The sequence below is a fragment of the Eubalaena glacialis genome, chromosome X (genome assembly GCF_028564815.1).
Source record: "Eubalaena glacialis isolate mEubGla1 chromosome X, mEubGla1.1.hap2.+ XY, whole genome shotgun sequence".
NCBI lineage: Eukaryota > Metazoa > Chordata > Mammalia > Artiodactyla > Balaenidae > Eubalaena > Eubalaena glacialis.
The window spans coordinates 100,169,210-100,183,386 of record NC_083736.1 but is presented as its reverse complement, the minus strand read 5'-3'; the positions used below and the strand labels follow the sequence as shown (position 1 = coordinate 100,183,386).

Genomic DNA, 14,177 nt, shown 5'->3' with positions numbered 1-14,177 from the left:
CTTCTGAAAACCTGGGAAAAGGATAATCTGCTTATGAGGGTGATAGCTTCTGTCTCTCCTCCATCCCACTCCAGTAATTAAGCAACAAAACTTGTATCAGTTTTATGAGTTATCAGCAAAGGAAATAAATCCCTAGAAGTCAAGCATATAAAGATGATCAGTGTTATATTTCTCTGATAGGAATGGATTAATAAAGTTTGCATATTTAAGAAGTTAAAAATGAAGTAGTTTTTGCAAGTCATTATTTTTCTTTATTAAAATAAGGTATGATTGATCTATTGAAAAATAAAGTAATTATGCTTATTTATTGAATTATTATCCTGAAAGCACCCAGGTTCCCCTCCATTCATCGAAAATCTGTATTCTAGTCAATTAAGTGGAACTTAATTATTAGAAATGAGCAATGTATTTATTGAAATAAGAAATGCAGTGACTGTTTAAAACAATAGCTCAGGCCACAGGTGAAGAGAGAATTGGTAAACTAGAAGAAAAATCTAGAAGAATTATCTACAATAGAGACAGAAACACAAGGAGCTGGAATATATTTTTGAAAAATAGAGAGAGATGGAGTACAGAATGTGAACACTTAAGTTATATCTAATTAGCTCCCCAGAAGGAGAGAATAGAGGGAATTGAAGAGAGGCCCTATTTGTAGACGTAATCACTGAGAATTTTCCAGAACTGATGAAAGACATGAATCCCCAGATTCAGGAAGCACAACTTATACCAAACAGGATGAGGGAAATAGAGACAGGGATAGAAATAGAAAGATAGGGATGGGGAGAGAGAGAGAGAGAATCCTAGCCTAGGCAAAGGTAGTGAAACTTCAGTACACCATCAACAAAAATATCTTAAAAGCAGAAAGATCACTTACGAAGGAACTACAGTTAAACTGATAGCAGATCACTTACCACTCACAATCGAATGCAAAATTTAACAGTAATGCAAGAAGAAATTCACAAATCTACCATCTTAGAGGAAGATTTCAAAGCACCTCCCTCAATTATTGATACTTAAAGCAGATAAAAATTAACAAAACTGTAGAATATTTGAACAACCTAATTGACAAGTTTGATATAATGAATGTATATAGAACGCTGTACCCAGCAATTAGAGTATACACATTCTTCTCAAGCACACATGGAACATACATGAAAATTGACCATGTCTTGTGCCCTAAAGCAAATTCCAACAGAATTCAAAGAAATCCATATCCACAGAACATGTTTTCTAACCACATTGAAATTAAGTTAGTCAATAACAAAAAGAAAAAATGTTTAATCCTCATGCATTTAGACATTAAAAGCACACATTAAAAAAAGAAATCATAATGTAAACTAAACATTAGAACTGAATGATTATGAAAAGTCTACATATCAAAACTGTGAGATATAGTGAAAGGTATATAGAGAAGAAAATATATAGTGTTCAGTGCTTATAATAAAAAGGAAAGACTGAAAATTAATTGTATAAACATTTACCTTAAAAGATGTTAGAAAGATATAGAATAAATCTAAAAGATTGAAGAAAATTAAAATATGAGCAGAAATTAATGAGATAGAAAACAAACATGCAGTGGAAAGCATCCTTAAAATCAAAAGTTGGTTCTTTTTTTTTTTTAAATTAATTAATTTATTTATTTATTTATGGCTGTGTTGGGTCTTCGTTTCTGTGCGAGGGCTTTCTCTAGTTGTGGCAAGCGGGGGCCACAGTTCATCACGGTGTGCGGGCCTCTCACTATCGCGGCCTCCCTTGTCTTGTTGCGGAGCACAGGCTCCAGACGCGCAGGCTCAGTAATTGTGGCTCACGGGCCTAGCTGCTCTGCAGCATGTGGGATCTTCCCAGACCAGGGCTCGAACCCGTGTCCCCTGCATTAGTAGGCAGATTCTCAACCACTGCGCCACCAGGGAAGCCCCAAAAGTTGGTTCTTTGAAAAGAATAATAAAACTGAAAAACCTCTGGCAAGAAAAATAAGGTCAGTAATCAAATAATCAATATGAGTGATATTTTAGAAAAAAGGATATAAGTACAGATGTAATAGATATTAAAAATATATACAATGGAATATTACTCAGCCATAAAAAGAAACTGAGTTATTTGTAGTGAGGTGGATGGACCTAGAGTCTGTCATACAGAGTGAGATAAGTCAGAAAGAGAAAAACAAATACCGTATGCTAACACATATATATGGAATCTAAAAAAAAAAATGGTTCTGAAGAACCTAGGGGCAGGACAGGCATAAAGATGCAGACGTAGAGAATGCACTTGAGGACATGGGGAGGGGGAAGGATAAGCTGGGACGAAGTGAGAGAGTGGCATGGACATATATACACTACCAAATGTAAACTAGATAGCTAGTGGGAATCAGCTGCATAGCACAAGGAGATCAGCTCGGTGCTTTGTGACCACCTAGAGGGGTGAGATAGGGAGGGTGGGAGGGAGACGCAAGAGGGAGGGGATATGGGGATATATGTGTACATATAGCTGATTCACTTTGTTATACAGCAGAAACTAACACACCATTGTAAAGCAATTATACTCCAATAAAGACGTTTAAAAAAAGAAAAAGAAAAAAATCCAAAATCTTTACATGGTTTATAAAATGTTTCATGATCTGCCTTCTTCTACAACCTCAACGTTCACTGATCTCTCTCTTAACTTCTTGGAATTCATCCCACTCAAGGAAAAGACTTGGAATATTCTATTTCCTTAGCCTGAAATAGTCCTATTCTCCTTCGACTGGCTAAGTACTATTCCTGATTTAAATATGACCTAAATATGACTGCCTAAATACCACTTCTTCATGGAAGAATTCCTTAACTTTCTGGATTGAGTTCCCAATTTAAGCTCTGATGGCATCCTGACTTTTTCCTTTGTAGCACTGTAATTAAATACTTATTTGTATACTTATTTGTTTAATGTTTGCCTCCCTACCATAGATGGTAGTTGTCTTGAGGGCAGAGACCTCATCGTCTTACTCTTTATTGTATTCCCAGTATATAACACAAAGTCTGTTATAAATTGATGCATGAATATTTCATGAATAAATGGCTTAAAGCAAAAAATAATATAATGAGAATGTTATGAACAACTTTATGGCAATAAATTTTGATAGTGAACAGTTTTCTAGAAGAATAATTATTAAAGAAATGAATTCTGTAGTTAAAGTTTTACCAAAACTTCATGAAACAGATTATCCCAATATTAAACAAATTCTTCCAGAGAATAGAAAAAGTGGGAGTATGCCCACACACACAACTCATTTTTTGAAATAAAGATAACTTTTAGAAAAACAAAAGATAAAATGACAACAAAGGAAAATTACTGGATAGCTTCTTTCATGAATATAGATGTTAAAAGCCTAAACAAAATATTAGAGAAATAAATCCATCAGGATATAAAACAGAAAAATCTATCATGACATGTTGGGTTAATTCCAGGAATGCAACAGGCATACCTTGTTTTATCATGCTCCACTTTATTGCATTTTTTTACAAATTGAAGGTTTGTGGCAACCCTGCTGCAAGCAAGTCTATCGGCACCATTTTTCCAACAACATTTTCTCACTTCATGTCTACTGTGTCACATTGTGGTAATTCTCATAGTATTTCAAACTTTTTCATTATTATCATATTTGTTATGGTAATTTGTGATTAGCAGTCTTTGATGTTACTATTGTAATTGTCTTTTTAGCAATAAAGTATTTTTAAATTAAGGTATGTACAAACACAGGGAATATAGTCAATATTTCATAATAACTAAAAATAAATGGAATATAACCTTTAAAAATGGTGAATCACTATGTTGTATACCTGAAACTTATATAATATTGTACATCAATTATACCTCAATAAAAAAATAAGACAAAGGAAAAAAATTAAGATATGTACATTGTTTTTTCAGACATAATGCTATTGCACACTTAATAGACTACAGTAAAGTGCAAACATAACATTTTTTTTTTGGCCATGCCATGAGGCATGTGGTATCCTAGTTCCCTGACCAGGATTGAACCCCCATGCCCCCTGCAGTGAAAGTGCAGAGTCCCAACCACTGGACCACCAAGGAAGTCCCCAAACATAACTTTTATATGCACTGGGAAACCAAAAAATTTGTGTGACTCACTTTGTTGAGATATTCACTTTCTTGTATTGCTCTGGAACCAAGCCAGCAATATCTCCAAGGTATGCCTGTATAAATATAATTTACCATATTAATAGATTCAAGAAGAAAAACTTATGCTCCTCTCAGTAGAGAGATTTTCACACAATAGTGTATGGATAACTCCCTGACAATTAATTTGATCTCCACAGAGGTTGAAACATCTTTAAAGCAATAAGCAATAAATTTTATGTCTCATATTTCAGTTTGGTTACTTACTGTTAACATGCGGATATTGTGAATTTTATTTTATTTTATTTAACAATAAAACTTATAATTTCCTGATTACAAAATAATATATCTTCATTGTAGAAAGTAGAAAAACACAGAAAAACACAAAAAAGAATAAGATTACCCATAATTCCACAACACCTAACATTATTGTGCATATCCTTCCAATAGTTTTGTGTATGTGTGTGCATTTGTGTAACTTACATGAATGTGATTATACTGTGCATACTACTCTGTTGTAACCTCCTTTTTGCATTTATCAATATCATAAATATTTTTCATATCACATCCCTAACAACTTTATACATTATCATGCAATGGCTGTACTGAATCATATCAAATGGCTATACTGTAATTTATTGAGTTACTCCCCTATTGTTAGGCAGTTTAGGTTGTTTTCAATATAAGTTCTTATAAATAATGCTGTGATTAACACTCTTATAGCTGAGGCTTTATACTTATCTATGATTTTTCTTAAGGTACATAACTACATGTGAAACTGCTAAGTTAAAGGGTATACACCTTTTCTAAAGACTCAAGAAATTACCAGCTTCAGGCACATAACCAGCTACATGTATTAACTTAAGATATAGTGAAGGTAGCATCTCAAATCAGTTTTTGGAGATAGTTGGCTAATAATTTTGAAAAAGTCAAATCTGTGTTGAACACAATGTACCAGAATATATGCCAGGTAAAGTTTTAACATGCCAGTAAAGTTTTAACTGTAAGAGATAAAGCCTGCAAAAATCCTAGAAGAAAATGTAGAGAAATGTTCTCATAAGTGTGAAGTAGGGAATAACTACTCTTATAAAAATCTTAAAACATAAGGAAAAATGTTGATACATTGGAGCACATTCTAAACTTTTTGTGTCAAAAATATATCGCGAAAGAATTGGTAGAAAAATGCGAAAGAATTGGTAGACAAATGTCACGTTTGGGAAAACATTTACAACACATGCATAAGAAAAGCTTAATCCATTACTATTTAAAGAACTGAAGGTTATCTATGGTTTGTGTGTGCATGTATATGTGTATGAAAATATAAACACACATGATTGCTTGGGTCTTTTTCAAGAAAGAGAAGTCAAAGCTTTCTCTTTTAGCCTTCTTCAGGTTGGGAGCTGGAAAACGGATTATCTGAGACTATATGGAAATTATAAGAAGCTTTTTAGTCTGAGTTTCAGGTGACATGAGACACAGCAGTTTCACCTCGCTATACTTGGAGCCCAGATAAAAGTCATATTCCTTCCATCATCGCTTTGAGATGCAGCTCTAGTCTTGAGCTAAGGGAAAAAATAAGAGGGCTATGAAAATCTGGGAGTGACTATTAAAATGCTGATAATTAAATTAACCTCTTCCGATGTGAAATGATTAGTGAGACATTACCACCTGTATGTGATTTGTATGACTAAAGTCTTTATACATTGTAGTACAGAAATTCTATAGTTTAAGATCCTCTGGAAGAGAGAGGAAAGAAGGAGAGGAGAGAGGGAGAGCAGAATCAAACTACAAACCTAGGGATTTCTGTTTCCTAGAGGTAATAAGGGCAAAATATTAGCCCAGCAGTAAATGTGGTAGAGACCTCATTTCTTGTAGAATTGTCTTAGACACATTTTGCTAGCAAATACTAATCTTTACTAACCTGCACCTCACAATAAAGGAGGCTTAGTGTTGGTCTTCAGAAAAGAAATACTTTATTGGCAGCCATGTAGTCTGGATAGAATGTCTTATAGAAATCATAAAGCATGCCTTGACTGGTAGTCATGATGACAAAGATAGAATAGCTTTCAGGCACTGAAAGGAACACAATAAACTCCCTGAAATCAGCCATCTCCATTTTCTTCCTCAATGTGAAACTGACTTTCGATAACTTACAACTTAGTGTGACCTCCATGTTAGACAAGTAGGAAAACAGAATGGGCTGGGAAGTTTGGAAGTTTCTCCATTATCTGGGTATATATACTTGGATGGACTTTCCCATGGTTCTTTTTCATTATCAAACTTTCAAAATGGTTAATAATGAAAGATGTTAGGGTGACTCATTGGGCTATTCAATGGTTATTAAAATTTGCTGCCTTCCCTGGGTGTCTCATCTTCTTTCCAGCCCTAGCATTTTGTGTGTTGAAAAGAACGTTGCCTGAAGGGGAAACACTTGGACAAACAGTACGCTTGGAAAGAATCCAGCTAAAAACTTTGAGGCATGTTCCTGACCCAAATAGGAAGATATCCTATTGTCTTTTTGCCCCAGTTTTGCTTGATTTGTAATATCTAAAGAGTTGCAGTTTTGAATAAATTGCAGTCTAATTTATACCAACCTAGAATGTAAATGTAATTTGGCAGTTTACAAATTAGACAGGTCTAGTATTTATGAAAGATACAAAACAGAGAATCTTAGAGAATATTTAAAACCATCAACCAGGGCAGAATCTAGCATAGTACATTGACCCTAGTAGGCATTTCATAAACATTTGTTAAATTGAACTGAATCATTTCACAAAACAACGTTCTGTCTTACTGCTTAGCTAAAAAAAAAAAAAAAAAAAATTCAATGGCTTTCTATTAGTGAGAAATCCCAGTTCAAAATCTTCTTCCCATTCTGCACCCAGCAGTAGTCACCAGCTTTATTTCATCCTACGTACTGTCATTCCTCCTTCACCATGGCCAAATGGATACAAGATCTCCTAAGCCCTTGACTACCCATACTACAAGAGGAATGCTCTCACTTCAACTTAACCAAACACTTCACACCCTTCCATTTACAGTATGGATTCCACATCCTCTACTTATTCTGCCCTGACACTCTAGCTCCAAAGTACTTATTCCCACATTTCTCTTTTGGCTTCTCCTCTAGTTTGGCTCTTATCCAGTATGCTTATTGGTTTCTTCAGATTTCAGATTTGTCAGTCTTTTTTCCTCAAGTAGATTTTTAACTCCTTGTAATGTCTCATATCTCTTTGTATACCCTTCCTCTTTTTTTTCTGGATTATTAACCTAAGGAATGGATCCCTTAAGAATCTGGGTAGAACTGTATTTCAATGTAATAGATTTCTTTGTAATCCAATATAGCTTATTTATTTTTTAAATTTTTCATTGAAATAGAACATGCATCCGGAAAAGTACACAAATCATAGTGTACAGCTCAATGAATTTTTACAAGGTGAACATAACTGTATAATTAGCACCCAGAATAGGAAATAAGCATATTACGTGCACTCCAGAAGGGCTCCTCAGGCCCCCTTCCAATCAGAACCCCCAAAGGTAACACTGTCATGACTCTGGCACTCTAGTTTAGTTTTACCTGTTCTAAAACTTTAAATAGTACAAATCACTGTTATGTGTTTTACTTTATGCATTTAAAGCCATTATTCTGTCTCCAAAGCCTTCACCAGACTGCCAAAACGTCCATGGCACCCCACCCAAATACACAGACACACAATGGTGCAGAACCCCTGGACAACCCCTTCGGCCTTTCCAGCTCTAGGATTTCTAAGAGTCTGATTCTTCACATAAAACGAGGGAAAATGTGCAGAACTAATTGCAAGAGTAAAGTGACTCAGAATCTGATAATGCCTAAAATAGATGGGCAGTGCCGAAGGTTTGCAGAGATTGATTCATCGTTAGTCAGTTCTTGCTGTGAGGGCAGGGTGGGGAGAGTACTTTTTGACTGAGCAAAATGAGCTTTATTTAACTATTTTATCATATATTGCTCATGGCTTTGTCTTTTTCAAAATAATTTTAAGAATAGCTATCTGCTTTGTGGACTAAATTCTCACATCATCTAGCACAGGGTCCTGCATGTAAAATAAGCTCAATAAATATCTGATTATTCATTTTGTGTTTTGGTTGGCCATCTTGACACAAAATGTCAGCGAATTAATTCTTTCAAAAAGGTACATCTTGTCTGCTTGGCAGTTTTTAAACTAACTTCAATGGAATTTGTTTGCTTGGTGTCCGTTACAGGGAGCTATGTTCGCACTGAGGGTGAACAACACTACACAGCCCTCCAAGTATAGGCAGAGGCTGATCTACCCCTAGTTATGTTCTTTTTGCCTAGCATTTTATTGTCCTGAATATCTTCTGTTCATTTAATGCCATTTTTGAGAGCTTACTATACACACAGCACTGCATTCAAAGGCTGTGGCAGATGAAACAGAAATATAATACACTGATCCCAATCATTCTGTAATTTAATACCTAGTTTGAGAAACAAGATATAATAATGAAAGAGAGCTAAAAAAGATGCAAGGCTGACTATATTTGAGCAACAATAGTAAATGGTAAAGACAATAAAAATTATTGACTGCAACCTCCCTTTTGGGACGTTGGAGAAGGTCTCAAAAACAGATCGTCGGGACTTCCCTGGCGGTCCAGCTGTTGGGACTCCATGCTTGCGCTACAGGGGGCGTGGGTTCGATCCCTGGTCAGGGAACTAGGATCCCGCATGCCACGTGGCACGGCCCAAAAAATAAAAAAGAAAAAGAAAAAGAAAACAGATTGTCACCATTATGGTTGATTCAGAATTTCTGTATAGGAGAGGCTTAGGGGATGGCAATCTGATTAGAAGGGAGGATGGAGGACTTATCTTGAAGCTACATGTACATTAGCAAGCACATTATTCTTCTGTGGATTATATGTTTATTTGTGTTAGATCTTGAAGAATAGATGGGGTCTGGCTTTTAGTGAAAAAGAGAGGGTCTTCTTGGTTGAGGATTCAGAATGTACTGTGTGTTTCATTGCCTTTGTGGAGGACATGATGTGTAAGACAAGGTTCCTATTCTCAAGAAAGTTGCAACCTATATGGAGAGGCATGATTTACATGCATAGAAATAATAGAAATACAAATACAAATTTAATTACAAATAGAAATAATTTTAAAATAAGTGTCAGTTTCAGGCAATACGTGATCAAAAGAGAGAGTGCTCAACATTTGCCTTGGTGGTCAGGGAAGGCTTCCTGGATCAGGTGAAACTTGAGTTAGACCTTAAAAGAGACATGGAAATTGGATAGGCAGAAGAAGAAGGAGCCCATGTGAAATGACATTGATTTGCCTTCCCTGACTTCCTGGTCAGTATTGAACTCTCTTCCTGTGACTTACCTTCTGAATGATATTATTTTATAAATCTTAAGTGAATAGTGCCTTGAATTGTTTCTGAATTGTAAGCCTATTTCCCCAACCAGCCTGTTGAATGATTATTTAGCATTGGGAGGTGGTGCTGGATCATACCTTTCTGTCCTGAAATAGTTACCGGAGCTTCTATAGGTATCTCACTGCCAGGAGTTCAGGCACTGGGCCACAGGCTTTAGAGAAGACAATGCCTTTGTGCTGGAGTGCGCTTAACAAGAGAGAGCACCTCTGCCCCGACACATTTGATGAATTCACTCAATTTGGGAAAACCCAAGCCAGTGCACAGACATTCAGATGAGCAAAGAAAAAGCTCCATTCACCTTCTTCATTCCAAGACTGTGAATTCATTCTTGTGAGGCCTTGAGAAGGGAGAGTGGAAAGAGGAGGAGGAGGAGTGGAGTTTCTGACCTGAATTCCACAACAGAGGAATGTGTGAACAGCGTGAGGCACAGGTACAGGCTAGTGCTCTCACATACCTGGGGAAAGCAGTTTTTAATCCAACTCCCATTCCTCCATAGACAGTTGACAGTTCGCTCTGGAGAATTAACATTAATATTAATGTTTTCTGCTTTTTTTCCCAGAGCTTGGGGAATGAGAGAGGGGTACCGTGAGAAAGGAGGAGAGACAAATACCATTTTGAGACACTTATAAGGATATCCGGAATGACAGCGTGTATGGTTTAATGCTGGTTAAAGCTGTCCTGGATCAGCCATGTTTAAATGAGGAATACAAGGAATACAAACTGTGTTTGTTCTGATTCATCATAAAACTGCAAGATGGTTAACTGGGAGAAAAAATGAGGTCAGCCCCTCTTATTATGGAATCCTTTGGAAAAGCTAGTTAAATGTATTTTGGACTGCCTTGGGACAGAGAAACTCTTGGGACAGAAGTTAAGTTCAGAAAATATAAAACACATACTGGCACAAGCGTAGTGCATTTGTTCAAACTGCCATGCAAACTGTAAGGGCAAATATCAAGTATAATTCAGGGCACCTAAAACGGTGAAGGAAATGTGGAACGTGCTCAATCAGACTGACAGGATAAACCAAAGTCAAGTCATTTCTGTTTTATCAGATTTAATGCATTCTAGATATTGGGTTAAGGAAGAATCTGAGATACCTACAGTTATAGTGTCCACTCACTGTGATTTTTTCTTTCGATCGTACTTTTCCTTTGAGATTGATGAATACTGTCAGGGGGCTTTTGCTCCTTACCTAAAGAATGATCCTTTTACTGAGGGAGCATATTTCATAGTGCACACAGGATCTGCTGTCATGGAGGATAGTCTCCCTCAACCCCCAAACTGATAAGTTCTTCCCATTTTAAACATTGAATCATAATCTGATGTTCCGGAGGTAGCATGTGGAAGGCCATGCATTAACACATATTTAGCCTTTGATGAGGATCTGTTTATAACCTTTGCAGGAAAGGGTATTCTTGTCCTTATTTTTTGTTTTATTTTTCTGTAATGCATCAAGAGACAAAGGCAAGCAATGGTAAATTGGCTGAGGTTGGGATGGGATGGTGACAATATTAATATAAAAGCAAGCTTCATGCGATAATCTACATAAATATACCTTACTAAAGAAAGTGGTGAATGGCAACATAGAACTCCAGAACCTCTATTCATATATGGATCATTTTTAGTGTCAGCTCTTTATTGAGTAATAACACACTTTCGATAAAGTATACAAACATTAACTGTTTAGTGCAATATATAGAACAACCTCCTAGATGAAGATATAGAATATTTCCAGAATTGCACCAGACTCCTTTCTAACTTCTATCACCATAGATTAGTTTTGACTGTTCTTGAACTTCATAAAAATGGAATCATACAGTGTGTATTCTTTTATGTCTAGCTTTTTTGTCTCATCAGGTCTATGAGATTCATTCATGTTTTTGCAAGCAGCATGTACTATTAGTGAACAATTCAGTAATTCTACAAGCAGATAATAAATGCCTTTCATATACCAGGCATTGTGCTAGGTGCTAGGAATCCATAGCCCAGTTATATGTGGTCCCTGCCTTCAAGGAACTCACAGCTTTAGAAGGTAAGATGGACAGGTTAAAAATAATAATATAGCCACAGCCACTTTCTTGTGACTAATGTTTGTAAGGGTTACCTTTCTCATCCTTTTACTTTCAACCTATCTATGTCTTTATAGTTATTTGGTAACATTACATTCATTTATTTAAAGTGTACAATTCAGTAATATTTAGTATATTCACAGATATGTGCAATCATCACCACAATTAATTTTAGAATATTTTCACCATCCCCAAAAGAAACCCTGTACCCATAAGCAGTCACTGCCCCCCCCCGCCACCATAACTTCATCTGCCCAAATCCTAAGCAACCACTTTTGGACATTTTATATAAATGCAGTCATATAGTATGCAGTGTTTTATAACTGGCTTCTTTTACTTCGCATAATATTTTCAGGGTTCATTAATTTGTAGCATATATCTGTACTTCATTCTTTTTTATGGTTGAATAATATTCCATTGTATGGATATACCACATTTTGTTTATCCATTCATCAGTTTAAGGACATTTGGATTTTTTTCCACTTTTTGACTATTAGGGATAACGTTGCTAGGAACATTCATGTACAAGTTTTTGTGTAGACATGTTTTTATTTCTCTTGAGTATATACCTAGGAGTGGAATTGATGGGTCAAATTATAACTCTATATAAACTTTTTAAAGAACTGACAGACTGTTTTCCAAAGTGGCTGCACCATTTTACATTCCACCCAGCAGTGTTATGAAGGATCCAATGTCTCACATCCTTGTCAGCACTTGTTATTGTCTTTTTGACTATAGGCATCCTAGCAGGTGTGAGATAGCATCTCATTGTGGTTTTGATAGGTAATAATGTTGAGCATCTTTTCATATGCTTATTGGTCATTTGTATATTTTTGTTGGAGAAGTGTCTATTCATTCAGATCATTTGTCCATTTTTAATTGGTTGTCTTTTTATTATTGAATTGTAAGAGTTCTTTAAATATTCTAGATACAAATTCTTTATCAGATATATGAATGTCTCTCATCATCTTTTCAATTTCTTGATAATGTCCTTTGAGGCACAAAAGTTTTTAATTTTGATAAAGTCCACTCTATTTTTTCCCTATGTTGCCCATTCTTTTGGAGTTATTTATAAGAATCCATTGCCCAATCCAAAGATTTATCCCCCTTTCCTTCTAAGAGTTTTGTACTTTCAGCTCTTACAGTTAGAATCTTAATCCATTTTGAGTTAATTTTTGTATATGACAAAAAGGTAAGGTAAGGATCCAACTTCATTCTTTTGCAAGTGGATATCCTGTTGTCCTAGCATCATTTGTTGAAAAGACTTCTTTCCCCTTGACTGACCTTGGCACGCTTGTGAAAAATCAGTTGATCAAGATGTGTAGGCTTATTTCTCAATAAAGTCTTGATTCTATTCTATTGATCTATGTGTCTATCCTTACACCAGTATTACACCGTCTTAATTACTGTTGCTTTGTAGTAAGTTTTGAAATCAGGAAATGTGAATCCTCCAACTTTGATCTTATTTTTTCAACATTGTTTTGGCTATTCTGGGATTCTTGCTATTTCTTTAGATTTTAGAATTGGCTTGTCAATTTTTACAAAGAAGCCAGCTGGGATTCTGATGGGAATTGCATTGGATCTGTTGACCTATTTTGGGAGTATTGCCACTTAAAATATTATCTTCTGATGAATGAATATGGATGTTTCCCCATTTATTTAGATTTTCTTTAATTTCTTTCAAAAATGTTCTATAAATTTCAGAGCATAAATTTTACACTTCCTTTATTAAATTAATTCTTATGTATTTTATTCTTTTTAATGGAATTGTTTTATTAATTTTATTTTCGAATTGTTCATTGTCAGCGTATAGAAATACAATTGATTTTTGTATATAGATCTTGTATCCTGCAACTTTGCTGAACTCTTACTAGTTCTAATAGTTCTCTTCTGCTAATTCTAATGTATTATTTAGGATTTTCTATATACAAGATTATGTTACCTGCAAATATAGTTTTTAGTTAGTTTCTTCTTTTACAATTTGGATGACTTTTATTTCTTTTTCTTGCCTAATTGCTCTAGCTAGAATTTTCAGTACAATGTTGAATAAAAGTGGTGAGAACAGACACCTTCATTTTTATTCCTGTTCTTAGAGTGAAAGTTTTCAGTCTTTCACCACTAAGTATGATGTTAGCTGTGGATTTTTTGAAGATGTCCTTTATCAGGTTTAGGAAATTACCTTTTATTACTAGTTTGTTGAATTTTTTATCATAAAAGGGTGTTGGATTTTGTCAAATGTTTTTCCTATGTCTATAGAGATGATCATGTGATATAGTGTACTACGTTAATTTATTTTGTTTAATTTGCTCTTTCTTTTCCAATTCTTTTAAATGTAAAGTTAGATTATTCATATGAGATCTTTCTTCCTTCTTAATATTGGCATTTGTAGCTATAAATTTCTCTTTAAGCAATGCTTGAGCTGCATCTCCTAAGTTTCGGTATGTTTTGTCTTCATTTTTATTTATCTCAGAGTATTTTCTGATTTCCCTTTGATTTCATCTTTGACCCTTTGATTATTTAGCAATGTGTGATTTAATCTCCACATACTTGTGATTTCCCCAAATATTTC

At 35.1% G+C, this 14,177-nt stretch overlaps 1 protein-coding gene across 3 annotated transcripts in view; it reads left to right on the top strand.

Annotated features, from left to right (window-relative positions):
* COL4A6 (collagen type IV alpha 6 chain) overlaps positions 1-14,177 on the top strand; it is a 292,060-nt gene that overhangs the window by 29,715 nt on the left and 248,168 nt on the right. The gene's annotated exons all lie outside the window — the stretch shown is intronic.